The sequence below is a fragment of the Vicugna pacos genome, chromosome 9 (assembly GCF_048564905.1).
Source record: "Vicugna pacos chromosome 9, VicPac4, whole genome shotgun sequence".
Classification (NCBI taxonomy): domain Eukaryota; kingdom Metazoa; phylum Chordata; class Mammalia; order Artiodactyla; family Camelidae; genus Vicugna; species Vicugna pacos.
In genome coordinates this window covers 37,936,419-37,956,981 of record NC_132995.1, presented here as the reverse complement: position 1 = coordinate 37,956,981, position 20,563 = coordinate 37,936,419, and the positions used below count along the sequence as shown (strand labels likewise).

Sequence of the window (20,563 nt, the reverse complement as noted above, 5' to 3'; positions counted from 1 at the left end):
AATGGCCTTTATTCTACCACACACCCTGAACCTGGCCCTGAGACTGTAAAATTCAGTCTACCCAGAAAGAAAACATGTAGGCATAAGCTTTAATTATCATAGCTACATTGCAGAAGCATGGATGTGTTTTAAGAATGATTAAAAGAAAAGCAGAATCCATGAAAGAGGTAATGTTTAAAATGATTCTTGATAAATAAGTACTTGCCTTTAAACATGATAGAAAGAAATCCCAGGTAGAGAAATTAGAACAACAAAATTTTAGGACAGTGAAAAAAGTCATGTTTTGGAAAACAAAAGTGCTTTGTTATAGCTGGAACATAGGACATAATGATATTAGCATTTTGGAGATGAAGTTGGAGAAATGGGCAGGGGTTCAATTCATGTCACATTAAATAATTTAGGCTTTATCCTGTAGATGGAGATACACTAAAGACATTTCTCAACAAAATGGCATGTAATTAGTTTTGTGTTTGAGAAAGAGAATCCTTGCAGTAATAAAGAGGTTGACTCCTATGTGTGCTATCTTGTGTATTTATATTTAAAATCTCTGAAAGAATGAGACCTTCTGTCTTCGGTTGTTTTCTTCCTGAGGAACCTAGCGTAGTCCTCAGCATATGACAGGAATTTATTCATCTTTATCAGAAAGAAGTGAATATTATTGGAGCATGTTTCTTTGAGTAGAATATGTGCTTTGACACAACACAAACCTAAGTTAATAGCCTGGTTCTACTTCTTACTAGTTATATATCATTATTGAGCCTCAGTTTCCTCATCAATCAGAATGGGAATGAAAATATCAAGCTTAAATATTACTGTGAAATTTGCTTGGTGCGCTGACATTACTCAGTCAGATTTTGTGTTTATACAGTGTTGTGTATGACTACTGTCAGGATTCTTAAATTATTCCTCTCCCAGAGTGTATCTTCAAAACAAACTGAATGAAATGCTGTTAGATTTAGATCACCATAAAAACAAAATAACCAACTACCACTGAAAAGAATTCAATTTAAACTTTATTAATACAATATGTCAGATACAGAAAAGAAAGAAGAGATTTTAGTGCAACCACTTTAAATTTCCAAACAATGCATACTAAGAGTTTAGAGCAAGAATCAAAGCCTAGGTTTGATTACACACTGGGTTTTAAGCACATTCTAACTGACCCTGAACAAAAATCCAAATTCTGTTCTGCTCAGATGGCAGAAAGCAGTATTTCTGTGCTGCCAAAAATATGTGCAGGATGAGAGAAGCACTAAATGACTTATTAAAATTGTTCTTTTAGCATCACCTTTGATGAGGTCTTCAAGATATTTCAAACTAAATGAAAAACTTTCAATGACTTATCATAGTATGCAAAATGAACATAGGATGCTGCAGCTTTGATGGGATGTATTCCCAGTGTGGAATATAAGATTGCAAATTGGATTACTGTGTAGAGACACAAAAGACCAAAAACTGAAACTGCTAACAAACTTTATAATCTGAGCTGGGGAGATAAAAGATTGGGAAGTCTTCCAAATAGTTGAATTTAGCATTGGGCACAGCCCAGTTTCCATCCCATCCTAAGTTCTTCCTTGGGAAAGTACAGTTACTCTTGGGGAAGTCTCCATCAAAATTTTCTCAACACACAGCTCGGGCTAAATCCAGATTTACTGACCCCTGGGGCTGAGTTCTTCTGGTTTGCCAATCCAAATGATGCTTTCTCAAAACGTGTATTGGCTGAATTATTTTAAAAAGGTTTAAATGATATTTTGAAGTTTCTTCTTCTTCTTTTTTTTTAATTAGTTCCCTGTGCCTGGGGGCCAGATGGCAGTGAATGCTGCTGCTGTTAATTTAAATAAATAAAAATAAGAGGTCAGGAAGATTTCCAAATGCTCTGTGTGAAGCAAAGCACAACATGCATCCCTGCTTTTTTTGCTTTCTTCTCTTTTTCTTTAAAAGGTTTAACTTCAATGGAAAATTCTATCATCATACCTCTGATTCATTTACACTTAACCCATCAGAATGTTTTTTAAGTGCTAGTTGATGTCAAAGATGCATTATGAAGATTTGTGCAGGTAGTTTCCAGCCTTTGGTTTTAGAAAGTAAAAAGTTGCACTTACTGTTAAATGGGTCTGAAAAGGTTGATTTTGATGCTACACTTGAACTCCACAAATGATAAGTACATCCAATCTCAGGAAAATATATTTCTCCATGGACATTGTTATAATATGCAGTTTTATGAGGCATAATATCCTCATGAAGACTCTGTCATAAAAGTAAGCGGGTAACAAGTGGGTATTTGAAAAGGGTAAAACTATTGAAACAGTAGAACTGATTCTGGGCATAAAGATAATTGTTGAAAAAATAAGTTGAAAAGATAAGTGTTTAACTTGGATGGTTTCATCATTTGTGGCAGTTAATGCTTATGTATGTCCATGAATTAAGAATCTGCACACATTAGGGTTAGTATGGACAGGAACAGACAGAGACAAGAAAGCTTTGTTTGAAAGGCATGTATTAGGTAGGGTTAATTAATCTACCTATATCAGTCAATACATATTCAGGAATGCCCAAGTAATAAAGAACCCCAAAATCTCATTTATTAGCATTAGTTATGTGGATTAGAAAAGGTTTCTTTTCATTGTGACAATTCAGGGATCCAGGCTGAAAGACATTTTATCTGATGTATCCACCACAGTGGTACAAAGGCAATGATGAATTGTGGCCTCCCTGATATAACACTTCCTCTCTCATTTCCTGGACAAAAAAAAAGCCACATGCCCACATCCCATTTCAAAGAGAAGGGAAAACTCAATCCACCATTAGCCTAGACTGCTAAGAGCCTGGAATGTTTGGTCAGTTCCACTTAGATCTACTGAACTAACCAGAGCATCTGCAATACAAGACCCAAAGAGTGTATGGCACCAAAAATTCTTAGAGGCCACCAAAAATCAAAATCTAGGAAGCTATTTCACATCAAAAAGAGCAGAGCCGAAGTCATTATCATGAGGGTAAAATATGAAACAACTGAAACCAAATTGAGAGGACATTGGTGAATATTGGTGGCTGTCTTGCATGGAAAGGGATCTTCTTTTATCTCTAAAATATTCCTTACTCATTGTATAAAGGTTAATCTGCATGTCTTAAAGATACAAGGTCAAATCTGAGAGACTGCATTACCAATGAACTCCTCTCAGTATTTGTGTCACTCAGTTAATGAACTGAATTTAATTCAGTATATGATTGTGTTTTAATCACTTTAGAAACAACCACAACAGCAGCAACACAACCTTTTCCTTTCTGATCTATATGGGATGGGGCACAGTTGCTAAAACATGACAACAGAAGTCAAGTCCTTTTCTCCTTATATTGAGGTGTTCCCATAAGAACCCCCAGCTTTCCAGATGTAAATTTTCTAAGACTTTCCCTCTTTGAAGAATCTTCTATATCTGGATCCTTCATTCTTCTTTCACACCCATTGAAACCCATTTGTGTTCATCAATAAGTAGAAAGATCCTGGAGCTCAATGTCAAACAACAGGACTTTGAATACCAACTATTCCAGTTTTAACTATGGGTTATCCTAGCACTGTCTTAGTTTTATCATCTACACGATGATGATAATGTTATTTATTTTGCATTGATTTTTAAAGATAAAATACTATCTTAAAAAACATAGCTTACAGTCCAAAAGATAGTAGACATGCATTAAATATTTATTTCCTGGCCAAACTTTAATGGCAATATTATTTTAAAGGAGAAAGAATACCATAGTATTCAAGTAGAATTAGACTACCCTTGTTCAAAATTTGTACAGAAACACAGAAAACCCAAAATAGCCAAAACCATCTTGAGAAAGAACAGAGCTGGAGGAATCATGCTCCCTGGCTTCAGACTATACTACAAAGCTACAGTAATCAAAGCAGTGTGGTACTGGCACAAAAACAGACACATTAGTCAGTGGAACAGAATAGAGAGCACAGAAATAAACTCTCATACTTATGGTCAATTAATCTACAACTAGAAGGCAAGAATGTACAGTGGAGAAGACAGTCTCTTCAATAAGTAATGCAGGGAAAACTGGACAGCTACATGTAAAAGAATAAAATTAGAGCATTCTCTAACACTGTAGCAGAAAATAAACTCAAAATTGACTAAAGACCTAAATCTAAGACCAGATACCATAAAGCTCCTAGAGGAAAACATAGGCAGAACACTTTTGATGTAAACTGTAGCAATTTTTTTTTTTTGGATTTGTCTCCTAAAACAAAGGAAATAAAAGCAAAAATAAACAAATAGGATCTAATTAAACTTAAAAGTTTTTGCACAGCAAAGGAAGCCATCGACAAAAGGAAAAGCCAACCTACTGAATAGGAGAAAATATTTGCAAATGATATGACCGATATGGGGTTAATATTCAACATACACAAGCAGCTCATACATCTTAACCAAAGCAAACAACCCAATTAAAAATGGGCAAGAAGAACTGAATAAACATTTTTCCAAAGAGGAAATGCACATAACCAATAGGCACATGAAAAGATGCTCAACATGACTAGTCATCAGTGAAATGCAAATCCAAACCATAATGAGATATTGCCTCACACATGTCAGAATGGCTATCATCAAAAAGAACACAATTAACAAATGTTGATGAGGGTGTGGAGAAAAGGGAACCCTTGCGCACTGTTGATAGGAATGTAAGTTGATGTAGCCACTGTGGAAAACAATATGGAGATTTCTCAAAAAACTAAAAGTAGAACTACCATATGACCCAGCAATTCCACCCCTGAGTATATACCAAAAAAAAAAAAAGCACTAATTGAAAAATATACATGTACTCCAATGTTGATAGCAACATTATTTATAATTGCCAAGTATGGAAGCAACCTAAGTGTCTATCAACAGATGAATGGCTAAAGAAAATGTGGTGGGATAGTACTCAGCTTAAAAAAGAGTGAAATTTTGCCATTTGCAGCAACATGGATGGCTTGGAGGGCATTATGCTAAGCAAAATAGGTCAGACACAGAAAGACAGATAATGTATGATATCACTTATATGTGGAATCTAAAAAAATGTAGAACAAACTAGTGAATATAACAAAAAAGAAACAAACTCACAGATATAGAGAACTAGTGGTTACCAGTCGGGAGGAGGGAAGGGGAGGGACTATACAGGGACAGGGTACTAAGAGATACAAATTATTAGGTATAAGATAAACTACAAGGATATATTGTGCATCATGGGGAATATAGAAAATATTTTATAATCATAAATGGAGTATAGTCTTTGAAAATTGTGAATCAGTATATTGTACACCTGGAGCTTATATATTACATGTCAACTATACACTGATAAAGAAATAAAATAAAAACCAAATCCTACTGTAGCCACTGGTTAACTTTTGGCAAATCAACATTTTGAGATACATCTTTCCCATCAGTTAAATTGGAATAAAAATAGAAATACCAACCTTATGGTATTGATAAAAAATTAAAAGCGATAATCTATCAAAAATTAGTTTTATGCCTGGCAGACAGTAAGTAAGCAAAACATGTTAGGTATTATTACTGAGTTCAGTGTGTGGAAGTGGTTTATAAGCTATGATATGATGCAAATATTAGTTACAACATCATTATTACTGTCACATTTCTCTTCATGGGAAGAAATCACATTTGCTCTACCAGGCTCCATAGATTATTGATAGTTACTCAGATTAATGTGCCCAAATGATAGTAACTTTGTCATTGATACACTAATTGTTAGAGAATGAAGGAAGCTGTCAGTGGTTTTTGGAAGTGGAAATATTTTTGTTTCTCCGCAAATGAACCAAATAGAACTCAATCTTAAGGAAAAAATTCTGAAGTTGTATGTGGTGGGTTGATTTGGAATATTGTCTTAGTCATTTCTGTTTTGAACAGATTATTACTTAAACCCTCTATATATTTATATATACATATTCTTATCTTTGTTTTCCTGAATTACTCATATGCTTTATTAATATAAATCATGTTTTAACTCAAATGAGTTAATACATCTCCAAAATTATACAATATACCTAATTTAATATCAAATTAAAGAAATAATCTTAAAACAGAAATCTTGAAGACATGCAGAGACAGTTCTCTTTCTCTGTCTCTTGGTCTGCCTGTTCCTCTGTGTCACTTCCTCACACCCAAATATAGACACGTTTTCCCTCTTCACAAAACAGCTGGTCCTATCAGCAATAATCTTAAAAAGCTTAAATATTCCATACATTTTTCTCAAATACAAATAATCTATTATGTTTAAAGAAATTACATTTTAATTTTAAATAATACACATCAATTAAATAAAAAACACTTAAGATAATATACTCAAATATAATATAGGGAGATGCTTGCAGATAAGGATTCTAGCTTAGAAAAGCTTAACACTTCAGTAGGAGAGACAGGCAAGCATACAACTAAGTTTAAAAGAAGTCAGTGCACTCTGCATTCCAGATGGGGTTGGAAGCAAAGTGCCATGTGTGCAGGGTGGGAAGAGTGATTAATTCAGGATGAGGGCACCCGGAAAGGTTCACAAATGCATTCCATCATCATTTGTGTGGTGTGGGTGGAGGAGCACAGAATCATTTAGGTTCTTTATTTTTGACTTCGAACCAGACTCTAAGTAATTTCCAAGGGACTCTCCCCTTGGATCAGTGCTTCCCTCCAAAGAACAACCCCATCCCTACTTCCAACCTTTTAATTGTTTGTGCATCGATTTGCTAAGAAAACATTTGACCAAATGATGAGTGGTTACTCATTTCCTGGCATTTCCTGGGCATTAGGACATTTTCTGTACATCAGGGATTTAAATCAAGGCACAAACCATATTCTTCAAAAGTGGCTGTCTTTTGTTTCTTTGTTTTCCAATCAGACCACTTCTCAGGGCAGTATTTGTTCCATTGTTTCATTAATGTGGACAGAAGTTTTAATGATATAATTAAATACGTCATTCATCAGGAAAAAAGGAAAACAAAATTGTGTGTGTATGTGTATAAACATGTTTTGTACTGTCAGGTTTGTAGGGGAGGTAGATATGCAAATGACTAGACAGATAACCTGCAGCAGAACAAAATAGTAATTGGGCTCAGATAAAAAAGTGACTATCTTTTACTATCTAGGGTGAGATTTTTTTTCCTCTCTTCTTGCCCCTCCTACCCTAGACATGGAGAACACTTTAAGGCTTACTGACCATAGTTTGCAAACAAGCAATGTTCATTCAGAGCCTGTTGTTTAAATAAAACTTGTCATGTCTGTGCTCTTATATTTTTCAACTGCTGGAAAGGCATTTTAATTCAGTTAATCTTCAGAGAATATAAATTTACATGATTATACGGGAGTCCATTGGATGGTATAGTTCCCTTTATTCTTCCTAGTCAGCTGTCTCTTCTGATGTCTTCTTCCCCTGGATCCCCAGAAGTACCTAGGTTCCTTTCCCTCTTCTTCCTCCTGTGTTTCCCCCTTTCTCCCTTTGGGGCCTAGCTTTCTCATCCTACTGCGCATAAGAGGTGGTAAGTTTCATTTCATGACATCGGTGCTTTGATTGGAGTTAGTGGGGCCTTCACCAAGGAGTCTATGACAACCTACTTCACTCCATACTCAGCTTAAGTTCAGCTAATTACTGTACTTAGATGTTATCTTTCCAACCAAGAGTGAAAGTGGAGTGATTCCAAGGGCTGGAGATAGGGAACTTCTGTCCATTTTACCACATTTGCAAGCATTCTGCAAGATATTGGAAAGCCTTGAAAATTACATTTTCAGGAACTGTAATACCCGAGAAAAAGCTTATAATACTAAATTTAAGTAGCAGGACACAAAAATTAGGTACAAAGTAGGACATGAAAAGTCTAGAAATACTGGTCAAAGACCAAATAAAGAAAATAAAAGAAGTGGGAAAAAAAAAGAAGCAATACAAAATACAGATGCTGTCAATAGATGTTTGATGTTATGGTATATGGCAAAAACTATGGGTGCCTTTCTTTTCTACCTTTTCTTTCTTGTCTTACGGTTTGTCTCCTCCCATCTCTCTCTTAGTCATTCGTTAATCACAATGCCTATGTAAGTATAGCATTATTGAAGAAACACAAGTGGTTAGCATTCTTAATTTTATAGGCAAATGCATACACTAATTAATGTTGCATTAAGTATATTCACACTTTCTGGTTTCATCAGATTGATGTGATAACACTACTTGTTTAAAATGTTTCTTAGGTTTTTTTTTTTGGTAACACACACAAAACATACACACTACAACTTAATTTTAAGTGATAAATGTAGAAGAAAGTCAACTTGAATTGTATAAAAATTGCTGAGGTCAAAACATTAGCCAGGTGTTATCAATATAGTGATGACTAATTATTTCTACTTTTGGGAGTAAAAGCAATATGTCAACCTGGAAAGAAAGGAGAATGATGATTTGAGGAGTGATTTAAAATATGATTCAGGTGGTAGAATGCACGAATTCCTTCTGTTTTCTTTCTTAAATTCGTCTCCCTCCAGTGGCACAAAACTCCTGCCTAGAAAGGCTTAAAATCTTTTCTGTAAAGGTAAAAAGGGGAAAAAAGATCCTTCTACAGAACTGTAGTTTCCAAGTTTTCATTTGCACAATGCTTTCCTTCCCCTAGATATTATGTGTTTAGAACAACTGAATTATGATTCTGGCTTCCAGTCAGATCCTGTTGAGTCATAGAAGATAAATTGATGAACAGTGCTAGAGTTAAGGCTCATAATTCAGTTGTCCGAAGTACATTCTGCAAAAGCAGTTTGTATAAGCAATAAAAAATGGGGAAAACTGCCAGGAATGCTCCTTCTTCCATTTTGTTTTGGTTCTTGGAGAGAGTTTTGCCTAGTAAATGTGTTTCACATTCTTAGAATTTATTGCTTTTTGAGTTAAATGTAGAAACTGTCTGGGTTTCCAAATTTGATGGTTTATTATCTACAGAAAATTCAGGTTCCTTAAAAAAAAGAAAAAATGATTCATTCAGTAACATAGCATATCAGACTCAGAATTTGTGCAGGGAACTCTCTCCTGTATATGTCATTCACGCATAACATCTTACATTTATGCAACTCCATACATTGAATATATCTTATATGCAGGATTAAATGAAATGTTTAATGTATGTTTTACTGGATAAACTATAAACTTCAGTATCTGTAGTGTTCACTTTTGTGTCTCACGTGAAGCAGAGGGCCTAGCACATAGTCTAAACACATAATCAATACTCAATTAACATTTGAGTATTAGCCACAATACTTAATAAATAGTATTTATAGAGTTTCTACTATGTACTAGGCACCATGATTGACATAAAGGAATAACAATAGCAGCAAAACAATTAGGTTTTATTGAATTGTTAATATGTCCTGAGATGATGTCAGGTAACTCATGTTCATTTAATTTCCAAAAGAAGTTTAAAAGATTGAGGTCTCACTTTTTACATTTTACAGATAAAGACATTGAAGTTAAGGTAGGTTAAATAATTTTTCTAAATTGCAGAGCTCAGAGGTGGGAGAATTAGAATCTTACACAATGCTGGCTTTGCATGCATCACCTTGTCCAGTCCTCACAGTAGGCACACAGGTATTACTACATACTAATTTCTCAGAAGATAAAAACTGAAACTAACAAAATCAAAGGATAATGCATAGTTGTTTTTTTTTTAATGAAAGAAGTGAAGAAAAAATTGAACCCAATTCTGAATGCCTCCAAGTTTAATGTTCTTCCCCTGAAAGGTAGGTTCTTTGGAGGTTTCAAGAAGAATTTAGAGATTGAATCCTCACTCAAGGAGCTAAGAAGAGGTTAAGATATACTCAAAAATGATACAAAACAGGAAGTGACAAATGCTATGGAAGTAATGTGGACAGATAACAACATCTTAGGGGAGTTTTAAGAAAGGAGATGGAATCATGAAAAGCTTTGCAGAAGAAGTAGCTTTCAGATTTTTTTGAAGCACAGGTGGATCTAGGCATGAAAGGATGTACATAGCAGTAAGCCATGGATGCGAAAGGTTGGGTTGGAGCGTATACTTTGTAAAGGAGAGAGAGGAGAGGTACATTATGTAGTGCCTACGATTTCAGTCATAAATACAGTCTCTCAGAAAGGGTGTTTGTTGAAGAAGCAGTTTATACAGATCTTAGTACATGATGTATAACAAACCAAATGTCTTCAGGTTCCTTCCGTAAATAATTTTAAAAAGATAAGAGAAACTGACAAGGTAATTAAACAACTACTCTGTAGGGGGCTCTGAAATAGGAACAGGGGTGGGGGGCCAGGGGGAGGTTCAGCTTAAAACACTGGAAGAGTAGCTAACCTAGAGGGAACTAATGAGACTGTGATCATTTGGAGACCGAACCTTTGGCCAGAACAAAACAGAAAGCTAAGTGGCCCGTACAAAAATTGAATTTACAACTGGCCTCATTAGTGCTGTGTTCTGGCTAATTGGGCCGTATGTTAATGCACTGGGCAAGCAACAGTGTTGAAAGATAAATGAAAAAGTGTTTCATCTTCCAACTTCACCATCGTGGCTATGCAGAGTACCAGATGGTGGCACGTTATAAATGGAATGAGTCATTCCAGAGGCACATCTGAAATATCAGTAAATATGGGATTCACATAAACAGAAGTTTGTCTACAAATGCCTTCTCTAAACAGAGGTGGAAAAAGGAGTAGCAGTGATTTTGGACAGAACACTGGATTGAGAATCTGGAGATTGAAGGTTTAATACCATTTACCATCTTTGCACCTACTCCTCCGTATCTTTAGAATTCACTTCCCCAGAATTTTGTAAGCCTGACGCCTTCTCAACTTTTGTGTATCATCTCAGGTATAAACCAGATTTCCCCTACAGCTTAAAGTAAATCTTCCTTCATATTCTCAGTCTCATTACTGTGTTGGTTTCCTCCAAATATGTGAACATTTAATTAATATTTATTTACTTGCTTATTATGTCTCACCTACAGTAGAATCTAAGCTCCATGAAGGCAGGGATTTTTTTCTATCTTGTTCACTAGTGTATCCTGGTATGTGGAGATGCTCAATAAATATTTTTGAATAGTGAAATTGTACCTTTGTTACCCTCTCTCTTAAGACAACAGTTTGGTCTGTTATGTTGTTATTTTAATGAGGATAAAAATAGCAACACCGTATGCTATGATAAAGATCCAAATTGTCAAGTTATCTGAAAGCCCTTTAAAATTTGTATAGGATAACAGAACATGAGTTTGTCATTTGTAGCAAAAGAGAACAGTCATGGGAAGAGAAAGCTTAGTGGCCAAAAGGAGATACCAACTGTCTTTTTTGAATAAGTTTGTAAGAGATTGTGTGTCCTTGGCCAATTTGTTTCCAATTCTGTTTCAATTTCTCTCATCTGTGAGGTGCCTCTTAATTGTAGGACACTATGAATTGCTGATGATACAGCAGATTTTAACAACCATTGGTGACTGTATTTAACAGATTGACATTTCCCTATATTCTATTTCTCAGGCCATAATTAAGATGCTAACACAAAAAATGTGTATGTGCGTGCGTGCGTGTGTGTCTTCCTGTGTATTTTTTCACTCATTCAGAACTGCTACAGTAGTCAATATTCAAAAATAAAATGTTAAAAATTTACTGTAGGTCCAGCACAGGGCAGACCTTATGGGTTGATGAAGAGATTTTGTCATTCCAGGGGCATATACGCTAGATAAGAATATAAGTTAAATGTTTGAAATAAAAGTGCATATTGCTCTCCTGCAATAGCTTTATTCTGAAATAATAAGGATTAAATTGTCTAGCATAGGAAAGGAAGGAAAGAGCATATGAGCAAAAAAGTTACTATATTATCTTTTATGTAGTAAACTTGTGAATGAGCCTAGAAAGAGAGAGGCCAAAGCCAGAGAGCAGGAACACATCCCAGTCAAAATACAGGGAAATTGGCCAAAGGTCGCCTTTCTAAATAATATATGAGAGTTACCAAATTCCAAGCATGGAAAATGTGAGAAGCATCATTTATGGGAAAAGCAGGGGTATAAAATGCCAAGAATAAATGGAGGAAAGAAGTAAACTCCCTTTCCTTGGGAGCATATACTCTGCAATAAAAATTTATGTTATGTTTTGTTTATCTTCTGGAAGTCTTCCACTAGAGTTAACATTTGTAGGAGTTTACAGAAGAGCAAACTGTGGCTTGCATAGTTTCACTGGCTTGTCCAAAGTAATCCACACTATTATCATATGAAACAGCTACTTTTGAATCTTAAGGAGATACAGGGAGTTTAGAATATTTGTTTGAAAAGACAGGGTTTATTTACATTCGTAACACTTTTGTAGACTTACAGCATAATGTTTTTGTGTAAACCCTTGCCTGTCTAGAAAGCACACTGCACTGAGTCTGAGGTCTGAAATTTTTAGGGTGCTGAAGTAAATTTGAAAAGAGTCAATTCTGAAAGGAGATTGTAAAACCTTTACCATGGCTAGCCCATGTGGCAGCTTGTTTCACAGGAAAGGCACAGGAAAAACACACTAAAAACCCGACCTTATGCCGTGGGTTCCCAGAGATAAACTGCTATGATTGTGGGGCAAGTTTCTTTCTATTTATCTGGGTCTATATCTCAAAAATCAAAAAGATTTTTGAAAGAAAAACGTGTAATTAGGTACATTTATTTTGCTTTTTCAGCAATAGCAGTTTAACTTTGAAAAATTATAGAACTGATAATAATGATAAAAATTTTTGGTAAAAGGAGTAAAAAGTAAGCTTATAATAAGATTTGTATGCCTTATGATTGATACTGTCTTAGTTTGTTTTATAGACATTCATGCAGCATTGTGTGCTGGAGTTTGTTTGATAAATATGTGTATATCTACTGTAGCAGGCATTGTGCTAAATAGTAAGGATTTAAAGATGCATATGACATCTCTGTCCTCATGGAGTTCATAGTCCAGTGAGTAAGACAGAAGTAAATAATAATTCCAATTTAGTATATTAAACACCACAGTGATTTTGGACAAAGGATGAACCCTTTGGTTGGTGGCTTCACAGAAGATAAACTGTTACTGAACCAAACTTGGGTCTCCTTACCTGTGTGCAGTAAAGCCAATCTGCTGACACCAGGCTGTGGTTAAGGAAAGTGCAGCACTTATTGCAGGGTGCCAAGCAAGGAGTCCTGGTAGCTAGTGCTTAAAAGACCCGAACTCCTGAAGGCTTTCAGGGAACGGTTTTTAAAAATGAGCCAGGGGTAGGGGCAGGGGTTGTGGGGTGTGTGATCAGGTCTGTCTGGGGTCTCTATGCTTGTGGGCAGCATACAGTAAACTTCAACCTGGTGGGAGTTCCAGCATCTGCAGAAGAGCTCAAAGGATATGGTCAGAATAATATCTGCAGCCCTTGAGGAGGGGCCACTGGTCCTTGACTGTTTAATGGCTAAACTACGATTATTTTGTCTTGCTTGGCTGTTTCCTGTTTTCTTTCTGCATTTTCTCGCTTCTCTGATTAAATGCACTCTTTGGAACTCAGGGAAGGCTAGGAGAGTAACGTTCTTCTATAGACAAGAGGCTGGCTGGTGGATGACATTGTGGGGATGGGGTCTGTTCCAGGAAGGCCCCCATAGGGTCCTGCTGGGTTACAATACCATAAAAAGTTTTTCCTGGGTTGAAGTGAACAAAGAGGTAATGAGATGTCATAGCCTTTGCCAAAGCAAAGTGAGGTGGACCACTCATGGAAAGAAAGCAGTTCCATGTGCTTGAAGCTTTTCCCATCTGCTGTAGAGTAAGGAAACCTGATTGAGAAGACATTCAGCTACCAATACTGAAGGGCCACAGATGCCACACCACTGAATTTGAACCATCATCTCATCTGTAATTGGAACCCACAGAGTCACTTCCTTTTAGAGTTAGCCTGGATAATCTAAAGCCCTGTCAAGGATCCAGGGAAAATGTGCTGAAGTAAATGTAATACAGGATTGAATATTTCAGTCAGGAGAAAATAACATGACAGAGTTAAGCAATGTGTGGTTGAACAGAAAGCATTAGCAATGGTTACATATCAGTCTGAATTTTGGGCTTATAAGACAGCAGATATAGATAAATCTGATTTTTATCGCCTATGACATTTTCAAACAATGAAATATGCCTTTTTGAAATTTTTAACATCTGTTCGTACTTGCACTCATGGTGTCAATGGTTTGAAGGAAACTCTTGCATGCCAATGCTCTAGATTTCAGGGAGTCATTCATTGCCTACAGCCTTGAGAAATCTTAGGATTCTAGGATTTTCCCCTTGATGACTGTATGTATACATTTGTATTAATTGTGCCAAAGATGAGACAGATAAATTAGCATTTACTCAACCCTCCAAATCTTCTTTCTTTCTGCTGTTCTTCCTTCATTCCTCTTTCCCTCCCTTCTTTCCTTCCTTCAGTAAACATTTTTTGAGAACCTACCAAGTGACTAATACGGCTGTCACAATCTCTGTCCTCAATGAATTTATATCCTAGGGAAGGTGTGATGGAGTACACATGCTAAACAATATTATAAAATTCATCAAATGATGATAAATAAGTATTATGCATTAATAATATGTACTTTATGGCCATTTCCAATATACAGTGATCAGCTTGTTCTGGGTGCCCCAGACTTTCCTACTTTTAGCCCTGAAAAGTTTCAGGAAAATTGAGTCAGTTGGTCACTACAAGTTCCATGAGCACGTTGCCTTATGAATATTGAGGACCACCTGTGAATAAAGTGGGAGACTTTAAAATGTTCGCAGTTTAAGCCTAAACAGCATTTACTCAGGATACTGTTCTGTCTAAGCTAGCAGTAAGGAAGGTTTGTCAGGTGTGTATCATGTGAGATATCAAAAAGCCTGCTGAGAAATAACTTTCCAGAGGTCAAAAATAATTCAGTCACAACATTATGTTCATGGATAGTAGGATAGGTGTAGATACAAGAGATGAGAGTGTCTGCTGAGACTGATCTGTAGTTTTAACTCTGTACTTCTGGGAAGGAACACCTCCATTACACCTTAGGGAAGCATAGGTGAGGACACTCTGGAGACAGAGGTATTCAGTAAAGTGGCACAGAGGAGGGACAAGGTAAACTTAAGATACATAGAGCAAAAGGACAAACGGTCAGGAAAAAAACAGATCTTGTGATACTATTTTACTGCTATGCTGATATATTCAAGAATGAACTGATTAGAATAATGCAGTCAGTATTTGCTCAGAATTTACTTATCCAGCAATTTTAATGACCAATAAATTAAATTAATTAAATTATTAAAAAAAACAGCATTAAAAGAATTAATTTAGGATACAGAGGATAAGGATGCCCAAATGTGCTAAGCCCTTACTAAATGCTAGGTCTTATGCCACATAATTTGCATAACTTATCTTCTAAATTCTCAACAGGTATAATAAAAGCTGTTTTCCCCATTTTGCAGATCAGGAGACTGAGTGTTAAGAACATGGGTTGACTTGGTCAAAGATCACACAACTAATGAATACCTCTACAGATTTCAGTAGGAAAATTTGGATAGCAGTGGTGCTATGAAAATTGTGCTAATGGATATGAATCAAATACTCTGAAAACATTGAGAAAAGGGTGGTTAATTTTGCATGTGGTCCTCCAGAAAGACTTCATATCTTTAGGCTAGAAAGGCTGCATTTCATCTTTAGAATCCATGGGTCATACTGCCTTCAGGCAACACTTTATTATAGCTCAGGGTAATCATTAATGAAAATAGTAATGATCCTGAGTCAACAAAAATTAATAAGCACTTTTTTATGAATGCAAAAGCTTTAGGATAATTTTATGTAAAATTCTTATGAAAAACCTGAAAAGTGTTCAGCTCATCATGGGCACTAGAGACACACACCAGTTTGAAAGTTTTCCTTTCACCTGCTGAATTTTGACTAAATCATTTTTGCATTCCTGGAATAAATCTTATTTGGTCATGGCAATTTTTTTCCCCTTTGGGGGGTAATTAGGCTTATTTACTTAAGTGGAGGTACTGGGGATTGAACCCAGGACCTTGTGCATGCTAAGCACATGCTCTACCACTGAGCCATACCCTCCTATTCACCTGCTGAATTTTGGAAAGTTTTCAAGGGCAAGCAACCAAAAAAGGAAGAAAGGAGAAATCAGAAGGGAAAAGAAGTACTTACACTCAATAATTCTTAGGAAAGTCTCCATCTAGATGATGAAACAAGTCTTGAACTAGGTGAAAGGAGATCTGGGGTCTGGTTCTGACTTTTTCACCAATGAACTTTGGTCTTTAGTTTATTCCTTTAACCCCTATAGATTTCAGGATACATATATTAATACCTGTTCTCACTTTATAATTCAGGATTTCTTTTTAAGATTCAATGAGAAGACATGTATGTTTGAAAATTAAAAGATTTTATCAGGTGACAAAGTTTGTTATTCAAATAATGAAAATATTAATGTCTAAAAAATAAATGATTAATTGTTTAATTTTTATATTTTAGAACACCATTAGAATTCAGTAAAATATCTTGATTCATTATAATTTAATATTGCTAGCATTCTTTTGGTAGCATTAGAAACTAATAGAGTCCATGGTCTGTCTGCCTGGAATTAAAATTTTAAAACAAACAAAAACTAAACATTATTGTCCCCCTAAAAGATTCCTACTAATTACATATAGTAATTATAACTTAATTATGTATAAAATTATGTACATTTAAAGCATGTTCTGTATGCCAGACACAGGGCTTTGTGCTTTCCAAAAATCATCTCATCTGATTTTGCATTAGCAATATGACTGGTTTAGTATTGGTTCCATTTTATACAAGTGGAAACTAAGACTCAGAGACATACCTGAGATTATATTAAATATATAGGCATCCCTCAGAGACATTGTAGGTTTGGTTCCAGAATGCTGTAACAAAGTGAGTATCTCAATAAAGCAAGTCACACATTTTTTTTTTTTTGGCTTCCCAGTGCATATAAAAGTCGTTTACACTGTACTGTAATTCAGTAAATGTATGATGGCATTATGTCTAAAAATGTACATACCTTCATTAAAAAATACTTTATTACTAAAAATATTAACCATCATCTGAGCCCTCTATTGGTCCATGCTCTAAGATCTATGATTTTTGCATAATAACAAAGATCACTGATCACAGATCACCGTAACAAATATAATAATAATGAAAAAGAGAATTACCAAAATGTGACACAAAGATCCGAAGTGAGCAAATACTGTTGGAAGAAAATGGCACTGACTATTCAATGCCAGGTTGTCATAAAAATTTGTTAAAAAAAAGTGATATCTGTGAAGTGAAATAAAGCAAAGCACAATAAAACAAAATATACTTGTATTGAATGGAACCGAGGTTAAAGTAAGTACATCAGAGGTCCCACAGTACCACTTTTCCTTCACACAAAAATACCTTACCAGTTTATTGCTCAGAGTAGAAGTGAGAAGTGAATGAGGAAACATGGCCCATTTTATAGTCTCTAAGGCAGTGCCAGGTCCTGTGTAGATCAGGCTGGTTATAAGGCCATGTGCAGAAGAAGAATGTGAGATTCCCCAGAGAGCCCACTGCTGTCCATAGGTGAGTCTGGTTTTGTTTTTGTCTTTGGTTTGTTTTGATGTGATTTGTTGTCATCTTAATCTTATAGACATGCTTATTTAGTCTGGAGCTGGAATAAGCTGGGGCTTTCTGGTCGCCTTTTTGTGAATTCTGCTTAAAAGCATTATAGTCTGGACTGTCTTTCATTTTATTATTTCCAATTTGATTGAAATGTTTTGCACCCAGGAATTTGACTTTATATTGCTCTGTCCCACCCCCTAACACCTATTATATAGTTCTATGTAGAACTATGCTATAATGTCTGTTGGTTATTTTTATGACTGTGCAATACTAAAAATAAATGATAAAAAGAAAAAGAAAAAAAATGTGTCAAATTCCTTCCCCTTGAAAATGTTCTTGCCTTGAGGATGATTTGAGGAATCAAGAAGCTACCACATGCCCACTGTCACCCCAAATAGAAGTCAAATCTTCAAAGCCTGCCCAATATTTAAACTCTGGCAGAAATAGTAAACTAATTTTCTTTGGAAGCAGGATTGTGCATGTTTATTTTGTGATTTAATAAAAAGCTGACATAGCGGTCATTAGCTTCCCAGAGTGTGCTCTGTTTAATATGCAAAACACACAGAAATTAACATAGTAATTATGTTAGAACTAACAGGATACAAACATTTTAAATGGATTTAACACATTAAATAATTTCATGTCTTATGTGGCCCTGGTGTCTTTCACAGATGGTCACAACATTTGCTAATTTGTTCAACAGGTAGTGCAAATTAATGTGATTTTCTTTGACTCTTATTCTTTTTTAATGTGGACAGATAGCATTATTTTTACTTGAAATCATAGCTACCCTGCTTAATGGGTTTTTGATTCCTTTAGCAAAGAAGATCTATGTCCTTTTCAAAATGGTGGCTTTCTCTGCATCCGAGTTTGTATGCTGAGGAAAAAGAAAGGAAGTTAGTGAAAATATGTCCATTTGATATCTCAGATAGCACAGATGTTAATGTCAATAATATTGCTCAGCTAGAAATCATTTATTCCTTTGAATAGCAGCCATTTATAAGACACAAACTATTCACAATGTACTCTACTAACTGCTAACAGTACAAGGATGAATATGCATTATGCCTTCAGTCTTTACAGTCTATAGGAATTGCTGAAGTAAGCCTTTACAAAATGATCATTTTTTTCATCTTCTTAATATTCTACCAAAGCAGTGTAAAAATACTCTGCAGGAGTTCAAAGAAATAAAATATAATTATTAACAGTTAAGTAGTAATAGATTTAAGTAAAAGGAATAAGTGCTTCTTGGAGAAATACCTGATTCTACACCTAGGCAGGCAGTATAAAGGATGAGCCGGCAACATCACTATAGACAAAAATCCAGGTTGTCATCAAAGTGTACAGAGTCATACCAAAACTAAAGGACCTAGGACAGACTGAAGAGGTCTTATTGGTCAGAGATAATCTGATCATTGATAGAGATAATAACTATAATGGGTTAAAGTTCATAAACTATAATTTAATCAAAGAGTCATTATTATGGAAGCAAAGCAAAAACCATGTTACTTCTGATCACCATTGGAGAATGCTAAAATTTAGTCTTTCATAAGCTGGTAACAGGAAAAAATCTAGCATTATCTTGACTTTATTCAACATACCCCCTACCCTACATCCCCCTGCATCTCAGACTAACCAAGTAATCAATGAAGGAAACTTTCCCCTAATGAGAGTAGTCCAGCTTTAAAAAAAAAAAAAAAGAAACAAAAACAAGAACAGAAGGATTGGTAGAACTGGAAAGTCACCATTTTGCAACCCTTAATGATTTTGCGGCCATGGACAGTGTTCATGGATGGTTGCCACGATTACTGAAAGAGAGAACTCACAAAAGAACACATATATCCTATGAATTAAAAAAATAATAATAATAATGGCAAATAAAACAAGAAAAATGAAACAACAACAAAAACCCTGATACAAATCCATGATTCTCAACCAAGTACAATTCTGTTGCCAGGAGACATTTGGCAAAGTCTGGAGGCTTTTTTTTTTTTTTTATTGTTACAGTTGGGGAGATCCTAGACAGAGGCCAGGGTTGCTGCCAAACATCCTATGATGCACGAGAAGGCTCCCACAACCAAGAATTACTCAAATGATGTAATAAAAAATGTCAACAGTGCTGAGGTTGAAAAACCCAGACCTAGACCTATTGGTTTACAGAAAACACAGAATACAGAGTATCATGTTCATTGTAAAATGTGAGTGCATTCAGTAAAATCTGGACTGAGAACTCTGTAGGGCAAAAGACCTGGCTCTTCCAAAAAAAAATTGCAAAAAGATAAAGGAAAGAGAAAGAAAAGAGATACACGTACAGAGAGAAAGACAGACAGAGAGAACAGATGATCTATAGATTAGTAAGAAGTAAGATTTAAGAGTCTTATCACCCAATCATAACATATAGCCATAAAACCACACTTAAGAGAATACAGTGTTAGTGGGATAAATTTAGAATCTGTACCACTACTAGATATTTTAAATGCTAAGAAATTATTATTCAATATATGATAATGATCTTAGGAAAGTTTAAACTATATAAATCATTTTATTGTAGAGATGGTGCTGAAATTTTTAAAGATAAAATAATATGCCTGGAATTTGCCTCAAAATAATCCAGAAATGGGAGAAATAAATTGAATGGAAACATACAAGAAACAAGATGATCCATGACTTCATAATTGGTGCTGGATAATGGTTACCTAGGGGGAGCTTTAAACTATGTAGTGTTTGAAATTTCTCTGAGAGTATTTTTTAAGAGTTATCAAAGTTAAAGAGCTTATCCTGCCATTTCTAAAGTAGTACATATGTCAAAAATAACTTACCTATTAATTTATTAACTTATTTATTCATATATTATTTTGATCTGACTTACTAGATGTAAATGCTTTTGATTCAGATTACCCTTGGATTTGAATTCCAGTTCTGCCAGTTAATAGCTGTGCAACATTGGTGATGCTATTTCAT

General features: G+C 35.3%; 1 non-coding gene across 1 annotated transcript; it reads right to left on the bottom strand.

Annotated features, from left to right (window-relative positions):
- Window positions 1–15,982: 15,982 nt before the first annotated feature.
- On the bottom strand, window positions 15,983–16,055 carry TRNAA-AGC (transfer RNA alanine (anticodon AGC)). Its single transcript has one exon. It is a non-coding gene; the product is annotated as a tRNA-Ala (tRNA).
- Window positions 16,056–20,563: the final 4,508 nt, after the last annotated feature.